General features: G+C 34.9%; 1 protein-coding gene across 5 annotated transcripts in view; it reads right to left on the bottom strand.

The window, feature by feature from the left end:
* Window positions 1-14,555, bottom strand: part of DOCK10 (dedicator of cytokinesis 10) — a 325,083-nt gene that overhangs the window by 159,383 nt on the left and 151,145 nt on the right. The window lies entirely within an intron of this gene.

The raw sequence follows: 14,555 nt of genomic DNA, 5'->3' as shown, positions 1-14,555 counted from the left end.
TAATCTAAGTTGCCATTTAGAAATCTTCATTATACCCAGATTTACACAGAAATGCAATTCAGCTTTCAGCACATTAATTCCTGAAACCGTCTTAGCCACTATGGGCTTCTTTCAAAACCATCTACCTTCTATCATGTCTGAGTCTGCCCTAGGAATATATCCCAATCCTTGACCCTCTAGTCAGTTTCTTGGCTAGATTTCATAGGGAATTTTTCAGAGCAGTTGAATAATTGACTGAGGTGAGATTCATTGAAATCCTGTGATCCTCTTTCCTTATTAAAGGAATCAAATTGGGCTCACAAATTGTGATTAAGTTCTTAAATTCAAACCAAAGAAGGGTTTTCTCATTCTACACTTCACAAGTCTCTGGTTTGTACATCTGTGTTTTCATTCACTCGTTGCCAAACATTGTACAACTGTTTTCACTATGAAGAAGAGAAAGCCGATTTAGAAACTGTGCAGTGCTCCGAGTCTGGAGGCTTAAGTATTCATTTGAGGAGTAGGGTGTGTGAGGAACTGCATGGTGGGGAGAAAGGGGGAGTGGAATTTATGGATAGAAATGAAATTTTCCTCCAGCTCTGATAATGAAAAACATCAAGGGTTTTCTTTTCAATTTTCTTATCCATTCTTTCCAGGTATATTTAATTCTAATATGAGAATTGGAAAGAAAATGAAGCTTAGACTCTTTCATTTGAAGAAGACTCCCATTGTGAAAAATCTATATTCTTGTAGCATATAAACATCTTCCAAGCAGCAATCAATTAGGATTTAGAATTAGAAGTCCTAGGATGTGAGTTGAACTGTCTTACCTGTGTGATATTGAGTAAGTTATTTAACTTCTCCAAAGTAAATTTTTTTCACATGTAAAATGAGAATGCTGAGATCCCAATTAGCTCTTAACTTAATGATACTTGGCTGTCGGTGAATCATCATTTAATTCTAAAAAATCAGCCCATCCTTTAAAAATAAAAATCTTTAGCTTTATGCTAAAACTTCATTTTTAAATACAATATTAGCAAAATAAAAATCTTCCAAACATAATCCCAAAGAATGGTTTCTACCATCAAATTAGGAGGATTTTTGAAAAAAAAATCTTTCAGCAAGAAACATAAACATCACCTGGAAAAGCATTTTCTGAAGCAAGGGGAGAGAGAGTGTTAAATCTATAGAAAATATGCCAAGATGCTGAATTGGTAATGTGTATGCCAGGCTTCTTTTATGCTCTAGGAGTTGTATAGGGAAGGAAGAATACTGAATGGGAGTTTCTGTGGTCTGAGTTTTGGCCAAACAAGTTTTCTGTGCGTCTTTAGGAAAATCCATGCTCACATCGGATCCTATTTTTTGGGCTCATCTTGAATGTCAGCATCATTACAAGATGAGCACAATTAGCCCCATCCCAATGCCCCAAATCTATGCTTGATTCCTTTATTGTTGGGTCCATGTAAGAAAAAGGAAGCCTTTGTAAAAAAAAAGTCCCTGTTCCAATTTCTGCAGCATATTTGTGGTAGTTTATTTTATAGTTGAGATCAGATCACTTGGTGTAAGGAGCCCTGAACAAAAGCTTTTTGCTTAACACGAGGCTTTCTTTATTTTGACATGTTCAATAAATTGCCTAGAGTAATACAAAATGCCAGCTTAATTGTTTACAGTGCAAAAATTACATTCCTAGTATTTCTCCTAAGAGAAGATGAATCAACATCTAATCTCAAGGAGCTCATTCAGACACCTTAAAGGGATAATGTTAAATGTGTAAAATAAAACAAACTTAAAAGACTTCTGGCCAATTCCACCTGCAAGTCACTTCAATATGTTTAGGCCTACATTGTTAAATGATGGTATTAAGAAACACATTTGGTGTTTGGTAGTGAGTAAATGCACAAGCCAGAGATGCATATTAAAGTGAGAAAATTTTGACAACATGGTAATAGAAATACTCAAAATCATTGCAGAGATATATCAGTGAGGATAATATTGAGATAATAATTCTAATCACATAATAGAATATGCCAGAGAAAGAAACAGCTATTATAATCTTAATGATTAATTACTTCCTGGGATGTGTGTAAGGGGATTATTATTATTAACCACCAGGAATTACAAGCAAATATCCTTTTGGTAGAACTTAGCCCATTAGAATTAAAGTCAGATTTTTTATCTAGACATTCTTTCACAAAAATCTACCTCCAGTAATTCTTTCTGTCTCAAAACATCCTCCATACAATGGCCAAAATTTAAAAGTTTGACAGTACTAATCCTCTTTTCAGTAAACTCCAATGTGTCCCTAGGGTCAAATACCAATGCCTTTCTTGGCATTTAAAGGCTATCTGAACCATTATCCGTCCTACCTTCCTTGACATATTTTATTCTCCTTTGTTGTTATTTGGTTCTTTTCAGTCATGTCTCAATCTTCATGACCCCATTTGGTGTTTTCTTGTCTAAGATACTGGAGTGGTTTGCTATTTCCTTCTCTACCTCATTTTACAGATGACTAAATGGAGGTAAACAGGGTCATACATTTGGGAAGTATCTGAGTCCAATTTTAAACTCATTAACAAACTCCCAAAGTCCAAGCTCATTGTTTACCAGTGGATACACTGTACCACCTAGCTGCCCTACTGTTCTTTAGTCTATCTATACTAGCCCTGCTACTTTTTTACATCTGACATTCCATCTTATACATAGCTTTATTGACTTTATCTACTTATCTCCTCCTCACATCTTTCTCTTAGGATTCCTAATTTCTTTCAAAGCTAAACTCAAATATATTTTCTACAATAAACCTTTCCTGATTTCTCAGCCATTAGCTTCAGTCCTGCTAAATTATCTTATATTTGTGTTTGCATATATTTAATATAGACTTTAAAATATATATTTTCCTATAGTAGGCTGTTAGTTTCTTGAGAGAAAAGACTTCCACTTTTGGACTTGTTTCTTAGGGCTTACCATAGTCTAACATATATTAAGTGCTTAATAAATACTTGATGATTGAGTAATTAGCAGACTGAGATAGTAATATCACTTTTCTATTCAAAATCCTTCAATAGACAAGCAAAATCTATTGCATAGCATTCCAAGTGTTCTGCAATATGGCACCCTCTTTCTGTTCCAGTCTTATCTCATACTTGGTGCCCCTACAAACTCTTGACTCCAGCCATATATACATATAAATATAAACTTTTTATCATGCTCTTAGCTCTTAACTAAAATGTTATTCATTCTGTTCTTCACCAAATAGCTTTCTATTCATTCTTTAAACCCTAATATAAAGGGTTCATTATCCATGGATCCTTTGCTGATTTTTATAGCCCTACTACATTCAACTTGAACCACTAGGACAATTACCTATTAATTTACTATTGTACTTATCTGTGAATCAAAACATCATATAGAAATTAAACATACTTAATGATTTTGGCAAATTAATGGCATGATTTGTAGCAGAAAGATCAGTGTTCTTAGAGAGAAAGGATCTGAATTACACTCCTGTTCTTGTTCCATAATAATAATAGAAACTCACATTTCTATAACTCCTAAAGGTTTACAGAAGGCTTTCCATCCATTATCTCATTTAACTCTCTCAACAACCCTGCCAGCAACCTATTGATAGAAGTTCTATCAGCACAGTCCAGTACTGTATCACAAAATGGCTAAAAAGGAATGGAGTCTAACCATTTTATAAATGAGGAATTACCATCAACTTTATGCTGGTTATAATTTCCTTTTCCTCATATTGGCTATTTTTTTTCTCGTTCTCCCTCCCTCCATCTTTTTTCCTTTCTTCCTTCCTTCCTTCCTTCCTTCCTTCCTTCCTTCCTTCCTTCCTTCCTTCCTTCCTTCCTTCCTTCCTTCCTTCCTTCCTTCCTTCCTTCCTTCCTTCCTTCCTTCCTTCCTTCCTTCCTTCCTTCCTCCCTCCCTCCCCTCCCTCCCTCCCTCCCTCTCTCTCTCTCTCTCTCTCTCTCTCTCTCTCTCTCTCTCTCTCTCTCTCTCTCTCTGTCTCTCTCTCTCTCTCTCTCTCTCTCTCCCTTCCTTCTTTCTTTCTTTCTTTCTTTCTTTCTTTCTTTCTTTCTTTCTTTCTTTCTTTCTTTCTTTCTTTCTTTCTTTCTTTCTTTCTTTCTTTCTTTCTTTCTTTCTTTCTTTCTTTCTTTCTTTCTTTCTTTCTTTCTTCCTTCCCTTCCTTCCTTCCTTCCTTCCTTCCTTCCTTCCTTCCTTCCTTCCTTCCTTCCTTCCTTCCTTCCTTCCTTCCTTCCTTCCTTCCTTCCTTCCTCCCTTTCCTCCCTCCCTCCCTTTCCTCCCTTCTTCCCTCCCTCCCTCCTCTCTTCTTCCCTCCCTCTTTCCTTCCTCCCTTCCTTCCTTCCTTCCTCCCTCCCTCCCTTCCTTCCTTCCTCCCTCCCTCCCTTTCCTTCCTCTCTCCCTTTCCTTTCTCTCTCCCTCCCTCCCTCCTTCCCTCCCTTCTTCCTTCCCTCCCTCTTTTTCTTTCTTTGTCATAGGCTGTTCCAATGAAGTCTGTTTTTTCACTTGTATATCTGTTTCTTCTTAGTTAAATAGATGGCTATTTATATGAAGCAATCACTAGAAAGCTATGGCTTGTAGATGGAAGACATTGATAGCAAGCTAGATTAACCAAGAAGTATTTGTAGATTTGTTTTTGGCATGCCTTTTAAATCAAATAAAAGGGGTTAGGGCTCCTCTTAATCAATTTGACATAAGAATCAATAAAAGTGATAAGGAAGAAGGGGCAAATGCCACAAGAAAATGATTGCTATCATGTGCTTTTTGGAAACAGTTAGGTGGCACAGTAAATAAAACACTGAGGCTGGAGTCTGGCATCAGACAATTACTAGTTTTGTGGCTCTGGTCAAGTCACTTAATTTTTGTCCTCCGCAGTTTCCTCATTTGTAAAATATGGATAATATTAGCACCTGCATGCCAGGTTGTTGTGAGAATAATAGGAGGTAGTATTTATTGAGCGCTTTGCAAACTTTAAACTGACTATACTGATTCTTAGCTCTACCAACAGTGTAGAAATAAATAACTATTTCCTCATAAGCCCTCAAACATTTGACTAATTGACTGTGAAATGATTCCATTGTTTAAATGAATTCTGACATCTCCTTCTGGCTCAGGAATAGAAGTGAATGCTTTCTGAAGGGATGTTAACATTTTAAAATTCAACTTTCATTTTCTGTGTGTTGGAGCAAACTTTTTCAGTAGGAGGGTAGAATCTTCTAAAAATATCATGGAAGTTAAAGAAAAAGTGATGACAGTGTGTATGTAATCAGAAGACAGGTTTAGATCTCACTTAGAATTTTACTAGCCATGTAGGCCCTCAACTGTAAAATTGAGATATAAATACTAATAACACTACCTCCTTTTGCATATAGCTAAGTGTTATTTAAATGTGAGACTATTATTAAACAAAGATTTACTCTACATATTTATCTTCAAAGGTTTGTTTGTAAGGAAATTGCTGGTTTAATAATGGTTATGAAGTTGCTTATTAAGCTCTGATTTACTTATGTTGTGGTGTCAAGGTCTTGCTGGCTCTGAGCAAAGACCAAAGACCATGCTTTTTTTTGGGGGGGGGCTTTATTTAACTTTTTAAAGATTTCTAGGACATGGATTTTTAATCTGGATCTCTAAACTGAATTGTAGATAGACATAAGACACTTGGAAGCTTTAATATTATAATAATTGTATTTCAATATAATTGGTTTCTTTTGTAATCCTATGTATTTTATTTTATGCATTTAAAATTGTATCCTGATTTTTTGGGGGTTTTTTGGGTTTTTTTGTTTTTACATTGTAATCATTGTTTTGCTTTCTTGGCTCTGCTTCCTTCTGTCTGTATGAGTTCATGTAGACATTTCTATGATTCTCTTTATTTGTCTCATTCATCATTTCTTAGAGAATAATGTTCTATTACATCCATATACTATAATTTGTTTATCCATTCTCTATTTCATAGGCACCTGCTTTGTTTCCAATTCTTTGTTATCACAAAAAATTACTACTATAAATATTATGGTGTACACAGGGATTTTCTTCTTATCAGTGGCTTTTTAGGCATAGATACCTTGCAATAGAATTTCTGGGTAAACAGTATGGACATTGTAATTATTTTATTTGCATAATTGCAAATTCCTTTCCAAAATTATTGAACTTATTCATAGGTTCCATAATAATGTATATGTCTATATTTCCACACTCCCTCCAACAAAGACTATTCTGTTGCAGAGACATAAGAAATGATCATGGTTCCAAAGAAAAGCTAGGAAAAGAAATCCCCTTTCCACCCCATTGTAGAAGTGGGAAGTTTACAACTTGCATTGTACATATTTTCATATTTTTGATGTATTGAATACTTCCATTGATTTTTTCCTCTTTTTTGTCTTTAAAAATATGAATTGTTACATGGTATAGCTCTTTGGGAAATGAATTGGAGAAGGGATTTTGGGAGAAACTATGCTACTGTAAAAAAAAAAAAAACCTCAATAAAAACTTATTAAAAAAAAGTTTCTGAGAAGAGGCCCATTGATTTCATCAGACTCTGCAAGCATTCCATCACATATATACACATAAGAAGATTAAGAACTCCTGCTCTAACACAGAAGTCAGATATCTACAAAGAGGGAGATTATCAAGGAAGAGCTTCCTTTGTGCTTTGGACTCTGTGCTCAATTCTTTCACTTAAGAATTTAAAACTGGGCATATAACAACATAAGAGAAAGCTGGTGACTCCCTCCCTCCCTTTCTCCTATGTCACCAATTTTCCCTTAGAACAGTCCCTGTTACATGGTAGGCACTAATAAATGCTTATTTATTCATTGACTGACTGATTGGTAGTATTGGATTTCCAAAACTCCCACACAATTTCCCTTATGACTGTTAGCATGACTGAGCATGTGAGACCAAGAATGATTATGTAATTTCTAGGTTTGGAAAAGTTACCTAATTGACCTCCAGATGGTTCCTCCCTATTCTATCATTATTAGCTAAATGTGAGAATTTTTTTGGCCTCCCTTCATGGGATCAGGAGGGATAGGTAGCCTCTTTAATTTTCCTGCCATGGAAGATTAAGTCTGAATACTGGTTTCGTTCTTTCTCCTTGTCTCTTTGGAAACTATGGGGCCTGGTAAAGAGTGGGGCCTTTAAAAATGTTGATTGATTCTTGCTTTAGTCTGCTGCTAATTTCCTACTATTGGCCTGTGCCTCGTGACAAGGAGGTTTAAAAATAAATACCCTATCTGACCTGTTCCTGATTAGCCTGTTTGCTAACTAGTTATTTCAGGGTAGTTAGGCCCAGGATTCCTGCCTTCTTGATTCTTTCTCATTTCCTCATCCCATTCATCTATCTTCCTTTAAGATTACATGATGCCAATCAAAGATTTTGAAGGGACCTTCAATGCCATATTACATCAAACTTGATCTCACTTAATTTCAGATTAAGGGGACCGGGCACAATCATTAGACTTTCATTCTTTCAATATTTTTGATGCCATTAAATTCCCTGCAAATGTTGGGTGAGTAGCACAATACAATTCCTTAAGTTTGTAGCTTTCTCTTTACCTTATGCTATAAATGGCTGATTAGATAATAATAGCAATAATAATAACAAGAAGATTTGTAAAGGTAGGAATACTTTGGATTTATTATTTCATTCTATCCTCAGAACAACCGTGAGACAAGTGCTATTATCTTCATCTTACAGATGAGGAAATTGAGGAGCTAATAAGTATCTGAACTTAGAACTCCTTTAACTCTTAGTCCTGAGAGTTGCAATGTGCATTTTCAGGAATTTCAGAGGAACCATGGCAACTGAGGAGAAGAGTCATTTGTTATTCTATTATGCTATAAGCATTTTTGGGGGGGATGTGGGTATGGGTTAGTTCAGCCTTAGTGATCTCCAGACACAGTGGTCCTACCTTCAAAGGCTCAGTACATGAGATTCACTGCTTCTTCATGATGATTTGCCAAGTGAAACCAAATCAAGAACTCAGTTTTAATTAGAGAGTGGAGCTTCCTGCCTTATATATTCCCTTTGTGTATATTAAAATGAAGATTTTGCTGCACAAACCCTGTGTCTGAAGTATGCAACCTATTTATAGGTTCCCTTTGATTTTACCCCAGGGAGGTGGTGGTGCTGTATCAACATAGAAAAAAGTAAATAAAAAACACACATGGGGATGTTTTGTAGATGTTAATTTTATACCATTTATGAGCTCCAGATAATGACAGCACTTCCCATTTCTCAATTCCAAAGAAATGTTATACTGTTTTTGCCTTCACTTTCCCTACCACAGAAAAAGTCTCAAGTTAATGATGCAAAAACAAAAGGCTAACATTTTTACTTCTGTATTGGGAACAGCATCTGAAAAAGGCCATTGGCAAACTGAAATTTATTTCAGCAACTGGGTGGTCTAGAGATCATGTCATGTGAAGTGTGGTTGAAAAAAGTTGGGGATGCTTAGGTTTTTTTTCCCTATAATCAGATCCTTTTGGCAGTTGATTACCCTTCTCCCATTCCTTAATACATTTTTACCCAAAATCTGACATTGGTCTTCTTAGTGATTTCATCTATTCCCATCAGTTTAATTACCTCCTTTACAGAGATGATTCCCAAATCTACATATTTAGATTCAACATCTTTCCTGAGTTCTGCTCTTCCAACTTCAAATTTCTGCTAAACATTTCTGCTTGTGTTTCAAACTCAACATGTCAAATACTGACCCCATAATTATCTCTTCCAAACCTTCTCCTTTTCCCAATTTCTTTATTTTTGCTAATGGCAATGCCCTTCTCCTAATTGCCTGAATTTCTCTTCTTCCTGCTACCCCTATTCTCTCACATCCAATGAGTCAACAGACTATCTTCCAGGCTTGGAAACCTTCCGCTCATCTTCTCCATTAGTTGCTATCTCCTTTGTGAAGCCTTTTCATGCTTTATCCCAATCACACTCATTATATCTGATCTTTCCCAACTTCAATTATCTTTTATCCTCACTATTGCTTAATTTTATTTGGTCTGCCCTCCCCACTCCATGGATATTTAAGTACTTTAAGAATAGGAAACTCGTGTTTGTCTTGGTTTTTATTTGTGTATTCCCTATTCTTAGTACAACACTTTACATAAAGTAGGAATTTAATGAATATTTATTGTTTGCTGTATTTAAATCCTTGATTCCTTCACTTTCATAATTGCTAGTGTTAGTCTCTTAAATAAAATAGGTATTGGTTTTATGTTAGTTAACCAGATTTTGTGTTAACCAGATCCTCTGAGAAAAGTACAACTGATGCTTGGAATAGTTCAGTATTCCATGTGAGAAATTAATATTGGTTTTTAAAGTATTTTAAGAATAATAAAATAGTCACATGTAGATATTTATGTCTTCTATTTAACTGATGGGCATGTAAGAGAACATAAAAATGATAATAGACAAAATGAGGCAAGATAGAGATTAGAGAGGTTTTTAATGTTTTATTTCAAAAGGAGAGATTTACTGGGACCAAATGGATCCAAGGTTTGGTCCCAGAGTTGAATGAGATTATAGTCTCTAAGAATCCAGCAGCAAATGTAGGATACAAAGATTCTTTTATTGGGTAACAAGAATGATGACATAATGGGGAAGGCACCTGAGATGGGGATGACATAAGTGGGGGAGGCACCAGATATTCTAATTAATTGGGATGGGGAAAGGCACCTGATATTCTACTGATGTCTAGGATATAAGATCTTTATCCTATCAAACATTCTGATGATTAAAAGGGAAGGGTGGTGTTACAGGATTGAGCATTACAATTAGGAACTGAGATAGAACAATTTAGGGAAACCAAGGCAGGACAATTAGGGAAACTGGGTCAGGACAATAAAAGGGAACTGTGGTACAACAGTTAAGGCTGTTGGGATTGTGGTGACCCTTTAAATCCCTTTGAGTCCCAGTATCCTTATCACTAAAAAAGAGAGTTGGAACAAGGTTCCTTTTAATTCTAGATCTATGATTCTATGAAAGGTGATCTAACAAAAATCTGCTAAATTTAATGGCACTATACTCTGAAACCCAGAAGTGCTGATACCCCACCCCTCCAAACTAGAATGAATTTGAATTAGATCAGGTTTAGCAAACTAGGGGAGTTGGGAATTCTCCAACTGGGAATTAGGACATTTTGGGGAAGAATTTAGAGCATCCTGAAAGAAACAAGGTCGATACCAAAATCACTTGGAACTCCTTTTATAGAGTTGTTACAGAGCTCCTCAAAGTCTGAACCCAATCAGAGCCACTGAGGATTGCCAAGTCATCCCTGAACTGGTTTTTGATGATACAAGGGTCTTTCAGGGTCCACATCTCACCTCTATATCTTTGCATTGGCTAACATCCCACTGCTGCCCACCATTTCTGGAATGCATTTCCTTCATCACTTCCAGGATTGGAATGTCTAAGATGAATTAAATATCTTCCTATTCAAGAGTGACATGGATGATAGATAAGAGTGAAATAAAATGAGTAAGAATTGTTGATTTTTTTCCCATGGGGCATTTTTATCAATAAGATAAAAAATGGAATCTTGACCATTTTACTGTTAGATTGGACACCAATGCCTAAAAGATAGGCACATTTTTATTTTATTTTATTTTATTTTATTTTTTATCCAAAAAGCATTCATTACATTTCTCTTAAGACTCAGTTCAAATGCTATCTTTTATGTAAGGGCTTCCTGATCCCTTCTCTTCTTTCAGGTAATCTCAAAATAAACTTGCTGAAGAAACTTAAATATCACATGTTTTCTCTTCCATAAGAATTTAAGCTCCTTGAGGACAGGGAGTTTAATTTTCTTATTCCTATTGCTAGCAACTAATCCATTGTACAATACATAGGAAACACAGTAATTCTTTTTGATTTATTGGCTAAGTTAAAAACTCAGAAGGAGGAGACTGTAGACCCACAAATGTCAAATTAAAAGAGGATAGGAGACTTGCTAGAAAGTGAAAAAGTTTTCTGGGATACACACATACACACACACACACACACACACACACAGAGAAAGAGACAGAGAGACAGAGACAGAGAGACAGAAAGAGACAGAGAGAAAGAGAGACTGCAAATGAAATGTCTTTAAATGAAATGAACTCCTATTATAAAAAATCAAGACTAGTCAGAAAATCATAGTAGCCAATACAGTCAGGCACTTGAGTCTATGATTAAGGAAAGATTCAAACAAAGCATATATTTCTCCCAATCAAAAAGAAAAGGAAATGATTTATAAAACATTTATAAGAAAGTGACAGGGTACCAGAAGTTTTCTACAAAAACTGCTTAGGAAGGCTCATGTCAAATCAATTTAATGTCTTTCTACTTGAGTGATATGGCTAATAGATAAGACTGAAGCAAAATGAGTAAGAGTTTTTGATTCTATCTCATGGGACAATTTTATCAACAGAATAAGATGGAATCTTGACTTTCCTACTCTTAGATTAGATTCAAATGCAAAAAAGATGGAGAACAAGAGAGAATCTTGATTTTTCTTTCTCTTAGGTTAGGCACATGTAAAAAGGATGGTGATAGATTTTTATAATTTCATTTAATAAGCATTCATTAGGCACCTAATATGGTCCAGGTACTGGAATATAAAGAGAAATGAAACCATTCCTGACTTTTGACTTGTGGGGAACATATTTAAGAAACTTCTATTTGAGCTTGCTTCCAGAACAACCACTATTTAATATTCTTATAATTTATTGCCTTTTATGTTATTAAAATCAGGGAAGGCCAAATAACTGAGATATAGAGCAGTAATCCAGCAGGTTATCAACAACTGTGATGAGGACCTCATCATTTTCCCCTTACTGATGCTACCTTTAGTCATCCTGTTAAAAACTCAACTTGTATGGATTTCAAGACAAGGGTTTCTGAGATAACTTTCTGATTACTGCAAAGCTGAATGTTTTACCAAGAGGGCAAGCAAGAGAACCAGGGCAATGTAGCACAACACTGCATGATAGAGTCAGTACTCTGGAGGAGTATTTGAGGAGACTTCCTTGTGTTCTTCTGTATTGGAAGGCCCTCAGAATAGCTTTGTTAGATGGGTAATAAAACCAATGGTCTTGATGCCCTCCTCTTTTCTCTTTGGAAAGACTCTTGGGCAAGGCAATCAGGGTTAAGCAACTTGACCAGAGTAACTCTGCTAGTAAATGTCAAGTATCTGAGGCCAGATATGAAGGCAAGTCCCCCAGATTCTAGAGCTGGTAATTTACCAACTGTACCATCTAGCTGCCCCTACCTTAGAACTTATTAAACAAGTGCATAACATGTACAAATTCACAGAATAATGAAGGCAAACTAGAGATCTTTAGTTAGCTCTAATTTGGAGAATATCAGCCTTAAACTGACAAATACTTTAATACTGAGCAACTAGCATATTGTACACTTGTAGTAGACAATTTTCATAGGTGGAATTTCATAGGTGAATTCAGATTATACAAGTTCATTTAATCAATCAATCATCAATCATTTAAGTGCTTACTATGTACCAGGTATTATGTTTGTTTCTGGGAATATAAGTATAAAGAATGAAATAATTTATATTCACAATGAGTTTACATTCTAACAAAGGAGATAAGTATGTATAAAATATATACATCATGAATATAAAGTTAATAAATATAAGATATACAAAGTAGCTCCATACAAGGTAACTTTAGGAGGAGAAAATTAGGGTATCTAGTTGGTATAATGGATAGAGTATGTGGGTAGAGTAAAAAAAGACTTGAGTTTCAATCCAATTTCAGACACTTACTAGATATAACCCTGGACAAGTCATTTAACTTTGTTGCCTTAGTTTCTTCCTCTAAAATGAGCTGGAGAAAGAAATGGCAAACAATTCTAATATCTTTGTTAAGAAAACTCCAAATGAGGTCATGAAGATTTGGAAACACTTGAAATGACTAAAAACACAACAGCACTAGCAATTGGGGGTAGAATAAGGAAAGGATTCATTTTGATATTTTGCTTGAATTGCATGTTAAAGGAAGAATAACTCTAACTGGTGGAAATAAGGGTGGAGTGCATGCCAGCCATGGGGAGTAGATAGTAATGAGAGATGGTGTTATATATATATATATATATATATATATATATATATATATATATATATATATATATATATATATATATATATATATATATATATATGTAAGGAAGCCAGTATAACTGGATTGTAGACTGTAGGAAGGTGGCAGTGTTCAATGAGGTTGAAAATACAGGCTGTATATAGTTTCCTGAATACTAAATAGAGGACTTTATATTTCATCCTGAAAACAAAAGGAAACCAGTGGAGTTGGCTGAATAGGGTAGAGATGTAATCAGATCATACTTGAGAAAAATGACTTTGGCAGTAGTATGTAGAATGGACTGGAGACTTGAAACAGAAAGAACAATTAGGAGGCTATTGAAGTAATCCAGTGAAGAGGTAATTAGGACCCGAATTAAGGTAATAACTGTGTAAGTAGAGAAACGGGGTTATATGTGTAAGATGTGGTGAAGGTAGAAAAGAGTGGACAGCTGATTGGATCTGCAAAGCAAGAAAGTGAAGTATTAAGGATAATGCTGGGAGAGTATTAACTGGATTATTAACTGGAATTGGTGCTTTAGACAGAAATGGTTACCACCTATTGGAAGAAATGAGGTTTAAGGGAAAGATAGGGGAAGTTCAGTTTTGGACATGGTGAGAGTGGTCAAGTGTCAAATCTATCTTAGGCTAGACTAAATTTTGAAAATCAAAACAACAAAATAAACATATTATATATAAATATAAAATTTTGAATGTATTCTGGAAAGATTTCCCCTAATTTTAATATGGAAATGTAATAATGAAGAAATTGTGAATATATTCAACATATAAAAATTGGAATATTTAAGTATATTCAATATATAATTGAATTGAATAATGTTAAGTAAAATTTTTAATCTTTAATATGATTTACTTATAATTTTATGCAATATTTGAATACTTTTAATGTATTCATTTCTGAATGGAATTTATTCAAATATACTAAATACACACATATACACTTATGGTAAAAAAAATTAAATTAAGAAAACAGGTTCTTGTAAGAGGGAAAATTTATATTAATTACATGAAAATGGATGCTATTCACAAGTGGATCTTATTTATTGGGGCGGAGAAGCCCTCTTCAATTAGTTCATGTTACTACTTGAAATTAATAAACTACTTTTCCTAAGGATACTTTATTATTCAGACTTTTCCATAAATTAGATCATATTTAGCCTGTAGTCCAGTGGTGGAAGCACTGAATTTGGAAACAGAGGTCCTAAGTTCAAATCACAGTTTTATCTCTTTCTTTGTGTGCATGACCTTGAGTTTGTCCCCTAAACTCTCTAGACTTTAGTTTTCTCACCTCAGAAATGTGGGGCTGATTTAAATGATCTCTAAGATTTGTTCCAACTTAAAAATCTATGATCCTATGATTTATCAAAAGGCCAAAAATGACCCAATTTGTGAGTTTATGGGATTATTGATTTTGAGCTGGAAAAGGCCTCATAA

This window comes from Sminthopsis crassicaudata, chromosome 3, assembly GCF_048593235.1.
Source record: "Sminthopsis crassicaudata isolate SCR6 chromosome 3, ASM4859323v1, whole genome shotgun sequence".
NCBI classification, from domain to species: domain Eukaryota; kingdom Metazoa; phylum Chordata; class Mammalia; order Dasyuromorphia; family Dasyuridae; genus Sminthopsis; species Sminthopsis crassicaudata.
This window is presented reverse-complemented; position numbering and strand designations above follow the sequence as displayed.